Genomic DNA, 17,584 nt, shown 5'->3' with positions numbered 1-17,584 from the left:
TATTACAGCTTTTCTCTCAGTCTTGGACTTCTTCCCCTATGACTACTCTTCCTTTTAACTTAAACACCCAAAGAAAAAAGAGATTTCACTAAAGCATTGTTCGTTTCTTTCGGCAGTTCTGCTTTACAGTGTTTTTCATCTTTCCTTTTTTCTGGCCTTTCAAGAATCATAATTTTGAATTCAAAAAAAGTATGAGTCAACCTTCTGCCTGTAATGCTTGATTTCATGTGGACTGACTTGACAGCCTAAGGTTGCCATCAGCACTTTAATTTCTCTCTATGCATAACAGGAACGATACTCTGAGTCAGTGGGGAGTTGAGCATCCTCATTGTTTAATGCTTTGGAGATGAGGTTATATAGCTGTAATTACTGATAATACCTGACTTAAGCCTTTTCCCTTTAACAGGCAACATATTCTTTTGTGACTTCTTTTATTTGCATTGTATACTTTAACTACCTTTCAGAGCTGTTAAAGCGTTGTCTAGCCTCAGGAACTCTTGTTCTGTTTAAACCACTCCTCTTCCTAATTGCCCTAGACCTGCAGGATCTGAGCTGCCATTATATTTGCCTAATATAATTTAGGCAAATGTCTTCCTAGCCCATCTGTTTATTTGAAAGGTTGACAAATTTGATAATGGTTTCAGGTGTTACTCTAGTTCTCAACATTTCATAGGAGGTTTTTCTCTCCCCTTTTTCTGTTATCAGCAGACAGTGATTAAAGTTGTGCAGTTCAGAGTGTAAGAACAAAAGGGAAAAACTAGTTCTCTGGGTTCCAGGAAACGCGAGCTGTTGTAATTCGTGTTGCATTTTGCAAATTTGGGAAACATTTACACCTGTGTGCTGTGCAGTTTGCCCAAAATTTTCTAACTTGGATGTTTAAAATTACTTGTTAAATTTAAGTGACTCAATTTTCAGAATTACAGAGTATCTGCAGCTTTCATTTGAAAAAGCAGATGCTTTTGAAATTTTTAAGTATTCTTTATGGCTTTCTCTCTCATCGTGACACACTATATACAAGAAGAATACTTTCAACAGAGGAATCTACCTGGCATAGAAGTCAGCATTCATATTCTCCCATCAGAAAAATGGCTCAGTTCCAATACACCGTTGTAACTGGGACAAGCATATAAATTAAAGACTAAATAATTGATTTTTTTTTTTTTCTGGTATAATTACAGTGTCACTCTTTCGATATTGATTTTGCAACAAGTTTTAGGCCCAGGATTTTAGCCCTGAATATTCAGACTGACTTGGAAACCTGTCTTGCTGATTCTTGGCCAGTTAATAGTTCCAAGTGGATGCAATTTAATAACCCTTGTGCTGTTTTGATTTGCCTCCCACACCATCTGGTCTATGTCTCTCTCCTGCTCTTTTTTTTTCTTTCTTAAAGGATAGTATTTTTTCAATAATTTAAACTTTCAAGCATGTCATCTAAAAATGCAGCTTGCTCTGAAATTTCCCTGTGCAATGTGTTTTTTGAGAAAGAAGGCTTTCTGTATACAGAGGAAAAAGAACATGAACAGGAACTTGTGGACAAGTTGGAATGGCAGGAATGTGTGCAGAGTAAAGATGTCTGTTTCTTCACACTGTAATATTATTTAAGCACATTTCAAAAGTAAAATTATTTCATGGCTCTGAGGTCTCCTGGATGGCTCTCTGTGTTTCTCTGCTGGCCTCCACAACAAGTTCAATTACTGCAGAGTGGCAGGAGATGTTTTAGAAGTCCAAAATTGCTCAGCCTTTGCTGAGATGGAAGTTAAGTGCTACGAATGAAGCTTGTGGTCTCTTAACTGGCCTTATTTATAGTTGATTTAGTAATGATAACCTAGAGCGATGCTGTTTGAGTTTAGCTCTGTTTGTCATGACGTTTAGAAAATGCTGAGTGAAAAGTTTGTTCACGTTGCGTGAAAGCACAAATTCTTGACAACCTTGTTTTAAATTTTGGAGGCTTGTTTGCCTGCATAACATAAAGATGTTTGTCCTTAAGTCTTTCCGTATGTTTGAAATACGTTGCTTTAGCTGGCGTTCAGGTTATTTCTGATTTATGCCTGTTTTTTGCTGGACTGACGTCTACGTTACGTAAACCAGGAAGGTTGAGGAGGTCGGCTGCGAGATGATTTTGTTCTGCCCGGTGCTGTGGGTGTTGCCTGGGGCTAGCCGCTGGGGAAGTGGCAGGTGAATTGCCCCTACCGTGGTAGCAGGTGGCCCTGCACTGACACCAGCAAGCTGTCGTGCGAAGAGAGAAGGGAGAGCTGAAGGTGTCCATCCCAGTTTTGGCTGGGTTTGGCTTGCTGTCCTCACAGCAATTCCTCCACACCTTCAGTCCAAACTGCACCCTTCCTGGAAAAGGCGAGGGCAGTGCCTGGCTCCCGCGGGGGTGCAGGCAGCCCGGCGGCTGACCCTGCCTGCCCGTACGGGCGGCTCGTTCCGCTGCTGAGGGACGCGAGCCGTGGTGGGCCCAGGTGGCCTGTGAGGCGCTGGCTCCTGCTGCCTCGAGGATTTCATCAGCCTGTTGGCCTGGTCATCCTGGCGGGTGCCTTCTGGGCACCTCCTTGCCTCACCTTCAGGCCTGTGTTTCGAGATGGCGGCACACGCTCTTGTTTTGTACTTGCAAGCCTTGTTCCTCTCCCTCTCTGGGGAGGAGCTGGCCATCTTGCAGCGAGACGCCCCCCGCCCCCTCGTCGTGTACGTTGTATTTTCTTCCCTGATAACAATCCTTGGTGCTGCACATGTTTCAGATTTAGATAGGAAGATGTATTTCCTTGCCCCGCTTCTGTCCCTGTGATGACAGAGAGGTGGTCTTAAGGCAGAAAGTCAACGTGTACGTACGGCCTCCATTTTGCCTAGCAGGATTGGTCAGTCTGGTGACATTTTGATGTAGTCCTGTCTACATTCTCCCCCCGCCCCCCTGCAGCCTGGTTTCCCTCATCAAAAGCCAGCTTTTAAGTTTGCCAGGCCAGTGTTCCTGTCTCCTCACTCAGCTTGTGCAAGATAAAGGCTTGACTTCCAGTTCTGCTTCAGTGAAGTTAGTTTACCCCAAAACACAGATCTATAGATGCCAAAAACTACACCTGAGCATGTGCCATACCGGTAAATTTCACCAGGACTTAGTACAAATTATTTTGCCATTTGAATAGGTAAGTATTTTATTTTACTTTTTGTGTAAGTCATGAGGTTTTGGCGTGTTAGTAATATTAAAAAGAATCAATCATGTATGTTTTCACATAAATCTGTCCTGTAATTTTATGAATTCTGTTTTATGTGCAGTCTCTAGTAGCTACCATGCTTTTATCCAAGAAAGAAAAAAACCCTACATAGCTAATGGAATTTTTAAAATGCTACTTGTACTATACGTTATTTCCTACCATTTTCTGCTGTACCAAGGGTGATAATTTCAGCTTGGTTGGGAAAAAATTCCTAGTAAATCTTTCCAAAAAGAGGTTTTCCAGTTGATTCATCCTGACAGATTTCAACAACCTGTCCTTCTTTAAGAATAGGAGTATGGGGTTTGGTTTTGTTTTGTTTCATTTTGAAAAGTGAGTTAGGATCTTGCTCTTTTCACTCTTTTTTTTCTCCTGCTCATTTTTATACTTCTGCTTTTCAGAACAATGGTTTGATTGACTTTTATTCCATATATGTGACCTTTGTAGAGACTCGTAAGAGATTCTTTTCCCCTAGTTATATTAGTGTTTTGTTTCTCTCAAGTGTCTAGTAAATGTTTAACTTGAAGTATAGAGGCACAGTGTGCCCTTGTAAAACGGCATTTCAGGAGAATCTCTGTTCCAAAAGGCTTTATAGCCTCACCTTAAGTTAAATTTGACATCCCAGTTTCTGTAAGTGAAAACGGACCATAGTTTAGTTAAGGTTATCTGAATTTTCAGCAGTGTCAAATACTTTAATGCCTTTTTCTTTTGCATTGATGTCTTCGATGATGACCTGTTGTATGTAGATTGCAGACAGATGCTTTTCAGGACATGCCTGCTCATTGTGGTCTCCCGACGTGCATCCCAGGGTGTTTTGATTCCATGTCAGGGTGAGACTGGGTATGCCCTTGTCTTACATACTCTGTTTCCTTTTGGAAAGATACTTAGGCTCTCGGGCAGGGAAGAAATGAAGATGTACATCAAGTTCAGTGCTCTGGAGACTCAGGGTGCTCACAGCCACAAAGTATTCTGCAGAGCATTCATTCCTCATGAAGCAGAGGAGAGATCACATCTCCCTCCTGTGAATCAGCTTCCTTACAGGCATTTATGTTGCCACTGGGAACCACATAAACATTTTAGGATCTGGCTAAAATAAAGGTCTCGTTAAATAAAGACGTATAGCATGTCCATGTGTGTCTGTGGTACTATGTTTATTGTGCTAAGTGTGGATGGAGCTCTGTAGCAGTGGGCCATCTTCAAGGTTGGGAAGGAAAGAGAAGCAAGTGAGCAAAGGAATTCTTGACGTTGTAACCTGGTTTAGAAACAGCTGTTTTTCTTGTTTCATGAAAGTCCATTAGAAAAAACTTTATTGACCATTTATTAATGCTCCATCTTCCACCACCTTCCCCCATCCCAATTATTGTGAAGGGATCCACACTTAAAAGTTATTTAGCAACAGAGTTACTGTGAGGTTTTTATCACCTCAATAATCAGGTTGCTCCACTCCTAATGAATTCCCAGTTGCAATTTATAATTTCAGTAAAGTACATTACATAGCAATAGATCAAGTTACCCACGACCTTAAAGTGGAGCATTTTGAAGAGAAGACTCATTCTGTGAATTCCAAATAAATTGGTTTGCTGGGGAATGCAGTACTGTACAGAAAATAAAAATATGTCCCTGCCATTTTTATGTGGTGAAGTGCTGATTCTGCTCTCCCGAGGCTCTCAGGCCCTCCTGTTAGTAGTGCAGGAGATGGAAGAGTGCCCTTCTCTCTTGTTTGACAGGCCATCATTTGAGGCTGGGAGTTTTGCCAACTAGTGACCTAGTGTATCCAGTTTCTAATCTGGGGGAAATGTTATTGAGAAGGTGGTGGCCTGACAACTCTGGCATTTCCTGGGGTTCTCAGATTACTGTGACACCATCTGATTTGTTTTTCAGGCTGAGTTTTACTTGGATTGAACTAATTATATTGCTTGCTCTGCTGAGAGATCACCTGTCATCTGGAGACTGATTTTTTTTTTTTTTTTTTAATTATTACTGATCAGTTATCAGGTTTGTTGTTGAAGTTTTGGGAACATGCGAGTGTTTAGGTGTACATGTGACAGCTCAGTATCTTATCTTCTAAAGAAAGCGTCAGAGGAAAACAGTTAGCAATGCTTCCCTTCTGGGAGCTCAGCTACCAGAATTTTATCAGACTTTTCTTTTACTGTAGCCATAAATATTATTTTGATTTGAGTAGTACATATATTGAGCTAGATGCTTTTGAAGCATGAAGATTCCTCCATCATCTCTTGGTTAGAACATTGTTGGTGAGGTTAATGAGGCAGCACATGTGCTGATATGGTCATGAGGGAATGAAATGGATTAGTGTTCCTCCAAGATTAGGTCTAAATGAAAGCCTGTTTTTTTCCTGAGGATCACTTGGCAATTGAAAAAGAGAATATAGGTAGCCATTTGTCAAGTAAATGTAGTGCATGGATGTGTCACGGGGCTCCTCTGGGATCTTCTGAAGGTCTACCTAAACCTTCAGATGGCGAGCATCACCTTGCTTTCAAAACCTTCACACTTGAAGCTGGGCACCTCAGGGGTTGCCCCTGTAGCTGTGCAGCGTGCTGCAGTTGTGTACTGCAGTGTCCGAGTATCTGACGGCAGTGTCTGTGCCCAACTAGGATTGAAATCTCTTGCCCAAAGGGTGTGTGATGATTTCATGTGTTACCGGCAGAACACTAAAGCCGATGGTAACAGGTGGCCCATGGGGAACTCTTTGAAAGGCATATTCAGCCTTCACCATTCAGCCATAGAAGTATAAATGGGCTTAGGGTCAAAACATGGAAAAGTTGACATGTTTGTTGTGACAAATGTGTGTGTATTTGTGTAAGTGACTGACTACTGACAGTTTGTGAGCTTGCTAGCCATTTCCATTTTCAAACACAGCCCAATACATTTGCTGACATTTTAATGATAACTTAGACACTTCATATTCAAAAAAGTTTTTTTAAAAAAACCCCAGTCCCCACAGTGTTACTTGGCAGTGTTTGAAAATAATACTGCAATATGAGTGTATTTTCCCTCTTAAGAGGAAAGGAAGTCTTGAAACGTGCAAAATCTTTGTGGCACTCATGGCACCATTCCATCTAGAATAACTAGCATTGTCATTAGTTTATCAGGTGCATACTTACTTAAGAACAGTATGAGTTTGAGTTTGTTTCATGCTAGTTTTTATTTCAGTTGTGGTGGTTACAAAACAAGGAAAAAAGCTTGCTATCAAAATATGGAAGCAAAGTTTTATCTTCAAGAGAGATGTTTGGTGTTGGTGATGATTCACACTGACTGCCAGAGGCCAGACTCTCCTCCTGGGATTTAAATATGTTACAGGGAAGACCTGCTTAGGTGCATAACCTGCTTATTGCATTACTGACCACAGTACGGAAGGTGTTTAACAGAACAGCAAAACTTTTTTTTACTTAATTTAGGTAGCTTTTCTGTGTTTTAATCCATGATAACAATCTACTATATTGTAAACTCAAGTTGCTTTGGTATTTTACATTTTGATGCATTAAGTTTTCTTGTTCTGTTTTGAGGGTGTTTTAATCAGAATTTTTAGTGAGTTTCATGTAGTTCAGAGCAAGTATAATGGAGCTTTCATTCTTGCCTTTGTTCACATTTGCCTTCATATAAACCCTGTAGCAAAAGTTAACATAAATTGGCACAAGAAAATTATACATCTAAGTCTTTTGGCTGGTCCTACTGATTAAGGTCAAGCATCAGGCTTGGAATTTTGATAATTTATCTGAACAAGAGCCATAAGGTTTATCTTTAATCTGAGTGAAAAAATGTTATCTCTGACAACAAAGCAAACAAGGTATTAAAGATTTTCCTAAACAAAAGAATTGAAGCGTGCCTTGATCTGTTTATATAATTGAATGAAAAAAATGAATCCCTTTTTTCTTAGGTTCCTAAGTATTTACAGTTGTTTAACCATATTGACGATAAGATTGTTTTTATTGACTTCTCAAGGCAAAAAGCACTTGCCATTCTTTTCATTTTCTTAAGGAGAACCGGTAATATGTCAGTTGCTGGTGTAAAGGCTGTGATCAAAAGAAATTTCCATTAGACACAGGACTAGAGTTTGGCTTGCCAAATATCGAAGTTACTTTATCTTGGAAAATGTTACAAGTAACAGTGCCCTGGTAAAGAATGGTGACAGCCCTGTCTCCTATTCTTGTGCAAAGCAGGAGGCCATGAATGGGTCCTAGTGTGACCAGGCTGTCTGACATGCTGACTCAACATTGCTTTGTTTGTTCAACTAGCTACTGTGTCTAATGTGCAAATGAAGTACCAACTTTACAAGACGCGTGGCTGCCAGCCGGTCTCCAGGAGGATGAAGTCTTACGGAAAAGATACATGCAGCTCAAAAATAGGAGTTCCTCATTTCACTCCCTGTTGCCTGGAGGGGGTTTCTGCCTCACCTGTCAACAGCTTGTGGTGTCAGCTTTACCTGTCCGTTTGTTGTATTATTCATAAAATGTGCATGCTTGTTCCTGTGGCTGATGCACATGATCTTTTCCTGTTGTAGCAACATAGGGCCTTAAGCATATTAACCACATGCTTGATGGACTCGAGGCTCTGGAGCCTTGGAAAAAGAATTTAGTTTTCTCTTGTGATTCACATATTTTTTGTTGGAAAAACACCACTCAAAATACAGTTGTATAAGAGACATCTGATTTATTGATTTCTACAAATTCTCAAAGGAATTACTACATTTCTTCCCTGTCTCTGCATCACAGGAGGAAAGTGTTGTATAAGCGTTAGCATGATTAGACTCTTTGATGCCACATTTTTTGTAAACACAAAACTACTTTATAAGCAGTGCTTCCCCAGTGGATTAAGACCTTATGAATTATTTAAAATATATATATTTTTAATTATTGTTATGCAGATTATGGACTCATTGTTTGTAAAAATCAGAACTCCTGTGAAAATCTGATGCCAATACAACCATAAAGACATTCAGGTGTAGAGAAAGAAAGGATTAATAGCACATTTTGAACTCACATCTGGGAGTGTCCATTGTTTTACAATACTCTGTAAAACTCTTCAGTCCCAAGCAACCCTGCAACCGGTTCTTTTCTTTTTGAGCTGCCAGCATGTGACCTGCTGAAGGTATGGGTTGTTTATGTGCTCCAAACTGGAGTGCTTTTAGGGTATAATGCCCAGGATCATGTCGTATTATGTTCCCATACAAGTTCATAAAGAAGTGATAAGCGTAATTCCTTTGTGGTTGGTTTGGGGTTTGTTTGTTTGTTTGTTGGTTTTTCCCTGCTGCTCCTGCCATCAAGGCAGTTGTCTCAAGCTGTTCTGACTTTGATGAGGTATTTTCAAAATCTTTTCTTTAGAGTCTTCCTCTGATTCTTCTAGCTACTGTGATGTACATTTACCAACATGACTGTGTCTAAACTGAATATGAAACGGCACAATATGATTAAATTACAAGTAGTGGATGCTGTCTCTCCTGCAGTGGAATAGCTTTCCAGAAAGAGAGGAGGAGGTGGCTGAAGGAGACATTTCTGTTACTGATGAGAACTCTGTATGTAAACCAGATGTATAGCCAATATTCTCCTCAAGAAAAGAGAGCTGTAACATGAAGTTAAAGTTTCGTCTTTAGGGTTTCAGCATAGTGGATGAAAAACAGAGTCCAAAAATTGCACATAATTTAATATGTTGCTAAGGCTGCTGGCACCTCATCTGAAGTAAGAGGCAGAGTAACTCTTTTTTAATGGATTTTGGATCAAACCCATTGGTCTGGGAAAGCTATATATAGTTTTAAGTATTCCTATTCTCTGAAATAGGGAAAATTTTTTTAATTTATTTTTTGTTTTTTTGGTGGCAGAAACCTTGCTCTCTGAAAGGATGTGCCTTTGCACATTATTATTAGAAAAATATATGTGTGTCTTTTGCTTTCCCAGTGGTGTGGTATTAGAAAATTTTCTCCCTGTTCTCTACCGTCATACTGGTGGTGTTGGGCTGTGATCCCAAGTGGTGAGAGTTGTAGCAGAAGTAATATTTAGACTTGATGTTTTACCTATTTATTTTGTAATCATGTTTGTTAAATACCACATAAGAATTGATGACCCTGAAGAATCATTGATCTTGGAACATGCTCTCAAGTTTAGGTCTTTTAAAAAACAATGAAGATTTCAGTAACAGGCTATGGCAATTGATCAGGCAGACTAAAGCTTGGTTTTACAGCTGGTTTGGCCAAAACTCAGATTGAATGAGAGCAGTATTTGTGAACTAAACCAGAATTCTGCTTGTGCATCAATTATTCAACCTCTAATTTAATCCTTACAGAAGCCTGGAGTCTTGCTTTGTAGTGGAAGGTATGTTTTGAAATGAAGTATGTTACCCAAAGGAAAAGAGAGGTTATGGAGAGAAATGATGCGTAGTAGAGCACGACTGTGTTTGCTGGGGCTGGGCCAAGTAAAAAGTAGATGCATGTCAGAACTGATTAAAAAATTTCATACTGTAAGAATAGAGTATTTTAGGATGATAATGGAAGGATGGGAAAATCATGAAAAGAACGCAGGTTTGGACAGAGCATTGTTTTGTTTTAATCAATTCTAAGTCTAAAGAAAGATAGAATTGCAGAGGGATTAAAATAACTTTTTTTTTTAAAAAAGAGATATGCTTTCAAGCTAGTATAATTTAAACTCAAACTATCTTCTAATAATATGGTGTAGTATTTCTTTGCCTCTTACGTGAAAATAACATGGTAGGGGAGATGACGGGCATGGGTGGGGGCAATCTGGGGACCATCTGAAAGTAAGTGTTAAATTTTTTGTAATTATACGTTCTCAGTAATAATCACAGACTTTAATATTTCTGTATGTAAAATGAAAGCAGCTGTCAGAAATAAATCTCTCCTTTTAAAAGGAGTCATGAGTAGCATTATTCAAAACATACTTTTCATAAGAATATTAGGAGAACTAGCACTGATCTGTGATTGCAATAGAGGTGTTACCTCTGATTTGACATCTGCATTCAATTCATTAACCATTCTGGAGATTTTTTCCCAGAAAATTTGTCCTTCTTTTAAAATTTCTTCCTTGAATGTAGGTAATGGCTAACTCAAAAAAACACCGACCACAAAACAAAAAACAACCCCCCAGAAAACAACACACAAAAAAACCCACAAAAAATTAAAGCATTTTTATTCACTACAAAAAAGGCCACATTTGGTGGCAGTTATTTAGAAGGGTTGCAGCCAAACTCTACCCTAAGTCCAGATTCAGATCTTTAAGTCTCTACAAATCTTTTTTGCCAAATAGGGAAGCATAGTTAAAAATCCTAGGAAAAGCATGTATTTCTGAGTAAACAAGAATAGTATGGAAGACAGCAAAACAGAAGAAGAAAAAAAAGATCAGTACCTCTTAAATGCAATTTGAACGTTGTCTTGGTGGCTAAGATAACCAATGTACTCAGTTCTGTCAAGTTTGGTGCTTGCAGAAGTTAGTAATATGTTCATGTCAGCCCATGTAATTTTTCCTTCTGGTTTTGTATACTTTGAAGACTGTTTGCTCTGTGTCTGTGCCTCTGTAGCAGAACAGCTTGCATTCACTCATTTGCTGCATACTGGTTTTTCCTTCCAGAAGTTGCTCAGTGGATCCAAGATCTGAATGCCACTTTCTGCTCATGATCACTTGGAAAACAAAGTTTTCCAAATACAACCCATTTACGTTGCTTCTCCGTGCAAGTTTGCAGGTTTCAGAAGGAAATGGTATTGGTAAAGCAAGGGATAAGACAGGATTTTACTTCCTATCTGTATAAATGCACGTTTATCCATTTTATTAGGGAGGGAGTCTCTGGCACATTGCAGGATCACAGTGTTGATCATTTTGAGCTCCGCACCTACCTTGACACGTTGTGAGAAGATGCTCTTGGTTTCAGAAGCTGTTGCTGACAGCTGTGCACCAGGCATGGTTACTGCTCACTGGTGCTGTGTGGCGAAAAGCTTTTGTTCTCTTTTCATGTGTAGCGATTACAGCATTTCCAAGCATGGCAACTGCTGTTGGAGGAGAACTGCTACCATGTTTTCCCTGCAAATGCCTTGTAGGCTCCTCAGATACCTTTTTCAGATTATTTGTCAAGCGATGCCACTGGAATGCAGAGTTTATAGTTGTTCTCTGGGTCACTTATTTAAGGGACCAAACGAAGAAGGCAGGCTGATGCACTACAGTTCACGCATCATGGGAAGCGAGTTACAGGGCAGCCAAAAAGTACAGCTTGTGAGGTGACTGTAACACTGGGTGCTGGACCTGGAGGAGGCCAGCCTGGGGCTCAGGTTGATGGCAGAGCTCTCTGCTGGCTCCACTGACTGCATCAGGTCCCCGTTTGCAGAATCCCCCTCTGTCTGAAGCCTGCAGCAAGCTGTATTTAAAGGAGGTTTCTTCAAAACCTGCTTTACCCCAAATATCAGAGAGAGCAAAGCCATGGGAAGACTATTTCTGGAGCAGTGGTGCTTTATTCCAATAAAAACCTTTTACATAAAATAAAAAGCAAGTCTGCAGGGGCTGCCACACCATTAGCATTCTTAGACCTACTTGAACGTCCTAGTCCATATTTCTTCAATAAACAATTTCACATCTCATTTTTAAATTAGCATGTCTACTTTTGTGATTTTGGAAGCCTTCAATGAACTTCCCATCATACACTTACATCCTGCATTCTGCTTTGAAATGTTCCTTTGGCAGGATTTTAAATACAACAGGAAATGGAATTAGAAGGTGCATTCCTGGAAAGCTCTACTACAGTTTGCAGGCTATTTCAGAAGGCTAACTGGGTCTGGGAAAATGGATTTATAAACCTCCTGCAGCTTGCATACAATTACCAGTATCAACTGAAAAGCGGACAACTCAGTGTTCTTGGGATATAGGAGTTGAAGTCTGGAAACTTAATAGTATACAAGTGTTCATGATGTGTTTTTGTTTTAATGCTGAGGTGGATGTAAAAATGTACTTATGATCTTCCATGTGTACAGTATTTTTAAAAGCTGTTGAAAACATTTATTTTCTTTAAACTGAGATCCTATGAACTCACAAAAATCATGATCTATTATTAAGATATTTTCTAAAATAAAACTACCAACCTGATTTTGAACACATTTTAGGAAAACAACATGTGCTGTTTTTTCATACGGTCTTTGCTTGCACAAGAGGGGGGTGGTATGAGACTACTTAGATGTGTTGGGTTTTAGTAATTGACAAATATTTCTTGTTTTCATGAAGTTCTGTGTTCTTTTTTTGAAAGTAGAAATTCTGTCATTGTAAAAGCTTCAGTAAGATTTTGCACAGATAAAAGTATTCGCAGTTTTGGAATATTCTTATTTTCCTTTATTTTGCAGATTCTAGTTTTCAAAATATCAATCTGTTTTCTTCTAACCATGTGTACTGTTGTGGTTTAACCCCAGCTAGCAACTAAGCACTCCATAGCCGCTTGCTTACTCCTCCCTGCTGCCAGTGGGATGGGGAGGAGAATTGAAAAAAAAGTAAAACTTGTGGGTTGAGGTAAGACCAACTTAATAACTAAAGTAAAATAAAATACTAAGAGCAATAATAATAAAAAAATTATAATAATAATAGCAACAAAAGCATTAGTAATGAAAAGGAATATAGCAAAACAAAAACAAAAAAAACAAGACAAGTGATGCACAATGCAGTTGCTCACCTCCCACTGACTGATTGCCTGAGCAGCAATTCGCCCCTCCTGGCCAACTCCTCCCAGTTTATATACTGAGCATGACGCCCTATGGTATGGAATATCCCTTTGGCTAGTTTGGGTCAGCTGTCCTGGCCATGCTCCTTCCCAGCTTCTTGTGTCCCTGCTCTCTGGCAGAGTGTGGCAAACTGAAAAATCTTTAACTTATCCTAAGTGCCACTTAGCAGCAACTAAAACATCAGTGTGTTGTCAACATTATTCTCACACTAAATCCAAAACACACTGTACCAGCTACTAAGAAGAAAATTAACTCTGTCCCAGCTGAAACCAGGACATGTACCTACCACATTTTTCCATGTACACATGGAAGATCATAAGCACATTTTTATGTCCACAGTGTTCATATTTAGGAAGACATGCCAACATGATACAAATATAGTGCAGTATGTAACAGAATACTTCTAATCATATTGAACTGACCATAAGAAAAATAGATTGGAAGATTAAAAAAAGATTTTTAAAGGTTACAAGACCAAAACATTACCTGGTAAATGACAGATAATTACAATACTTTCAGGGAAAAAAAAATACACAGGCAAGTGAAAAACAAAAAGCCATCATGTGGGTATTGTAGAAAAATATAATGCCATTCAAAAAAAAAGAAAAGTTAAACTCGCTTAGTGACACCTACACACAGAGAAACTCAAAATGTTAATAAAGATTCTAGTGTTAGCCTTAACTATTAATCTATATACATATACTCAGACTGACTGCCTAAGTCAGTCTGATAGCTGAAGCTGGGAAGCCGAGCAGAAGCAGCACAGAAGAAATCAACAGAGCAATGTTTTAGAAACAGTTGCATGAAGTCAGTTGACGAAACAATGAGGCTCTTGTGATTCTGTCACTTTTAAGTAATGCCTTGAACATAGGTTTAAAGGAATGCTTTATACTGAACATTTCTTTTCTCTTCAGTTTTTCATTTTGTTCACCTGATGTACATTCTATTTAAGCCTGCTGAATTTATGGTCCATGGGGTCTGCTTTCATAACAGAGGATGGAACTGGGTGTATATTTATGTGTGAAGATGTGTATATGATGCTTTTCTTATTAAAGAATTAATAAACTTACATCTCAGTATGAATTAATGACTTTTCGAAAATAACACTAGATCACATTAGCTGACTTCCAGTTCTTACACTGAGGTGTCTATTTCTTTCATTCCCTAACCCTCCACCTCCCCCCGCTTCTTTCTTATATGAACATTTCTTTCTGAACACCTGTGGACTATGAACTATAAATACCAAGAGCTTGTTTATCTGATTTGATTGCCAGAGTTGATAATTCCTGCATCTAGTGAGAATCATGTAACATTTTTTTTTGGTTTGTGGTGTGTGGTTTGTGGATGTTGGCTTTTTTTGTTTGTTTGGTTTTGTTTGTTTTTGGTTTTTTTTTCCCCCAGAAGAGAGGCTCAGTCTTGAGGTACTAAGGGCTCCAAAGATCTGGAACATACAGCATATATTTCAAACCCGTTTTCTTTAGATGCAGTTCAGGAGAAACCTTGAATTGCAGTTGTGAAAAGCTGAATGGGTTGAGCTTCATCAGGAATTACCCTTATGTGTCTGAAGGTACAGAAAACATTTTTGGAGGCTGGTTGTGAGGGATGGTGACTTTCTCTCTCCCATCAGCCTCATCACATTCTGTTCCATGAGTGGGGGCACTTCTGTTGGATGCTGGTTTCTTAGCAAAATTTTAAACGCTACTTCTGGCTGCAGGTTTTGGGGGAGAAATTGTGTATCCATCTGGGTGAGTGGGAAGTTGTACAGCTCCCCACACGTAGCTAGCTCGTGTAAGAAGTTGATGAGATCACACAGAAAAAAACTCACTACTCCTAGCCTGTATCTTTCGGGTGTTTCTCCTTAGATAATAACTTGAGCTCCTAATTTCACACTTCTTTGCAGCTTTTATAAGCTATGGGAAATTGACTTGGTTCATGGTAGTTTTACTGCTTGTGGGGTTGCAGACAGCAGTTTTAAACTTACTCGGAATCCTAATACTGTATTATCCCTGTTGTGAATTTGGAATGGAAACATTGCATTTGTTTTTTTTGAATATTAGCTTTGCAACCATAAGGGTGTCATTTTGCAAGCAGAAGATGGAGGGAAAAGGAACAGGCAATGCACTTTAAAATGAAGGCATATAACTTTAAGGAAAAAAACCACCCAAACTCACCACATTTGCCAGGTTTGGATGGGATATTGGTAAGTCTTCATTTTTTAATTGTTGCAAAGAATTTTCAGGACAGAAGATATGTGTGATTCACTGTTTTAAGAAAGCAGGGCCTGGGGTTTTTTTTTTTGCTTGCTTTTTGAATGATGGGTTTATGTTTTCCATTATTGCACTAGAAGTGACTTTTTTGGTCCAACCACAGATTTTTGAGTGTGTTCCTTACTGCCAACAATCAAGGCTTCTGCCAAATGGATTGTTAAGGCAGTTTAAAAAAAAAAAAAAAAAAAAAGAAAAAAAATAAGAAAAAAGAAAGCTTTACTTGCTTCTAATCCAACAATTTCTCAGCAAGCAAGGGTAGTACTAGATTTAAATGTTATTGTAATCTTTATTATTTCTTCTCCAATTAAGCAAGGAATTGAAAAGGCGGCAGACAGGAATTTATATTAAGAAATAACTGAACATTCTGTTAATATTGGACAGTCCTTAGCTGATATTTCAGAAACAGTTACAGTAATATGTGTAAAGTAGGTTGGGATAATTAAAAACATTAAGGATGTCCAAGAGCATTTCCTTCCTGACTATTCTTGAGAATGAATCCTCAGCAACTATTGGTTCAGGCTTGCCAGTTTTAGCCATTGCTCCTTTTTGCTTTAAACTCGGTATTTCATATGTCTATTGTAAACAACACTTTTTATGCATCTGGCTGTGGTGTAGTGATGTTTCAGGTACAAACACCTGATATCTGATAAATCTGATCACCGGTAAGTCTCAGAAAGTGTCTGAAGGAATTTCTTGGCTGTTATGCCACTGTCCTAGCTGCCTATCTGGTGTCTAGCCTTTACGCGAAATCGAGAGGTAAGGTAAAGTGGTGAAGAAGTGAAGATCCTGCTCACTCTCACTTTGCAGTAATCATTCTTTCTGCAGTGTTTCTGCTAAATGTGTTCTACAGGATTCCCATGAAAGGCATAATCATATCATACAGATGCAATATCTTCTGTTCCATGGGTGGTGGTAAGAGAGGGTGGAGTCTGAGTTTTCCATGTCTCTGGTGTGTTAGTCTGCTAATACTTTTTTAGCCTAGTGAGTTATCAAAGATTGTTCACTGGCATCTCCTTCTCACTTCTTCTAACTTAGCACTTTTGGACTGTGTAATGCCACTTCTATGTAAGTAGCCAAAATACTCAAGTTTTTTTTTCTACTGACAGACTTTGAAATTGAAGAGAGATTAAAGAGCAGGAGTTATCTCTAAAAGTTGGTGCTTTGTATTTTGGACCAAGCATGTCCTGAATACATGTGTTCTATCACATAATAAGCGATGAAAAAGACTCAAGGAATCCTGCTCAGCAGTAAAAGTAATTATGTGATCTTCGTCCCATTATTTGGAAAATCAGATGTGGGGACAACCACTAATATTTCTTTTGTCTATCAGATCTTACTTAATCTGCTACGCTTGTAATCCAGTAATGCAAATTCACTGAATGGAGGTGTAAAACCCAGTTTTATTTCCAACTGTTATGTCTAGCTCTGCACCTCCCTCATCTTGAAACATGCTAATTTATGAAGCATTGTCAAAGTCACCTTAAAAAAGATAAACCAAGATTTAGTGTTCCTCCCTTGGCTTAGTTTGGGCTTCTAAACCCAGCTGTGGCTATATATAAATGGATAAAATACTTTGAGATGCATTGGTCTGAAAGGATTTTTATAATTTAATAGTGCTTACAAATTTTTGTAAATTAGAACTGAAATTTGCAAGCTATGTGCTTGATTAGAATTTTATATTCTCATTATGCGTTGTAATTTCTGGAACTAAAGATGTGTTTCAGTTAACAGTGTATAAGGTTGTAAAAAGATTTAAGGTAGTAAATTTATAGAGTTTTTTCATTCCTAACATTCAATGTTCTGGAAAATTATATTCCCATTAAGATGATCTCAGAATAGACCTGCTTCTGCATCGAGTTTCCTCAGAAATAATTAAGATTTTTATTTTCAAATTTGTTTCCTGCACCTTAGCATGTTTTTCATGGGCTTTTGTGATGGTTTTTGCAGCAGAGTCATTGTTAGCCCACCTTTCCAGGTGGCCATTCTAATTTTCCTCTGCCTCAGCTTGGGTTAACTATGGATGTAAAATAAATTGCAGGTCAGAAGTAGTAAAGGATGGCTTGTATACTGAATTTGGCACAGTCCAGGCAATGTGGTCACCAGGGGACGAGAAATAATCTCTTTAATGTAATTTTAAGTGGCATCTCTGGTCTTCTTACATTAGAAGACAAAATGAAAGTCAATTTGTCAGAGGCAATTTATAGTCTGAGCTGTTTCAAAAAGCAATTTACTCCAAGGAGCGTGTGGCTAAAGAGCGGGGCAGCATTGATGATGTGCTGAGGATGCTTTTTGACGTGGTAGCTTTTTGAGGCAGCTGTGCTCCAGTACATAAATTGCGGTTCCATCAACAATTCTGCTTTTACTCTTATTGAGAAGGAATACTTTTACTTGGTTAGGAA

The 17,584-nt window shown here is 38.8% G+C and overlaps 1 protein-coding gene across 2 annotated transcripts in view; it reads left to right on the top strand.

Annotated features, from left to right (window-relative positions):
- The window catches only part of ROR2 (receptor tyrosine kinase like orphan receptor 2), a 156,162-nt gene that overhangs the window by 19,637 nt on the left and 118,941 nt on the right, over nt 1–17,584 (top strand). Inside the window, exon 1 of one of the 2 annotated variants that reach the window (XM_075020137.1) lies at nt 14,988–15,118. The exons of the other annotated variant lie outside the window; for it this stretch is intronic. The gene's annotated coding sequence lies outside the window, so the exon portion shown is untranslated. Of the gene's footprint in view, nt 1–14,987; nt 15,119–17,584 lie in introns of those variants that run through there. 2 annotated transcript variants of the gene reach the window in all.

This window comes from Buteo buteo, chromosome Z (assembly GCF_964188355.1).
Source record: "Buteo buteo chromosome Z, bButBut1.hap1.1, whole genome shotgun sequence".
Lineage (NCBI taxonomy): Eukaryota > Metazoa > Chordata > Aves > Accipitriformes > Accipitridae > Buteo > Buteo buteo.
This window is presented reverse-complemented; position numbering and strand designations above follow the sequence as displayed.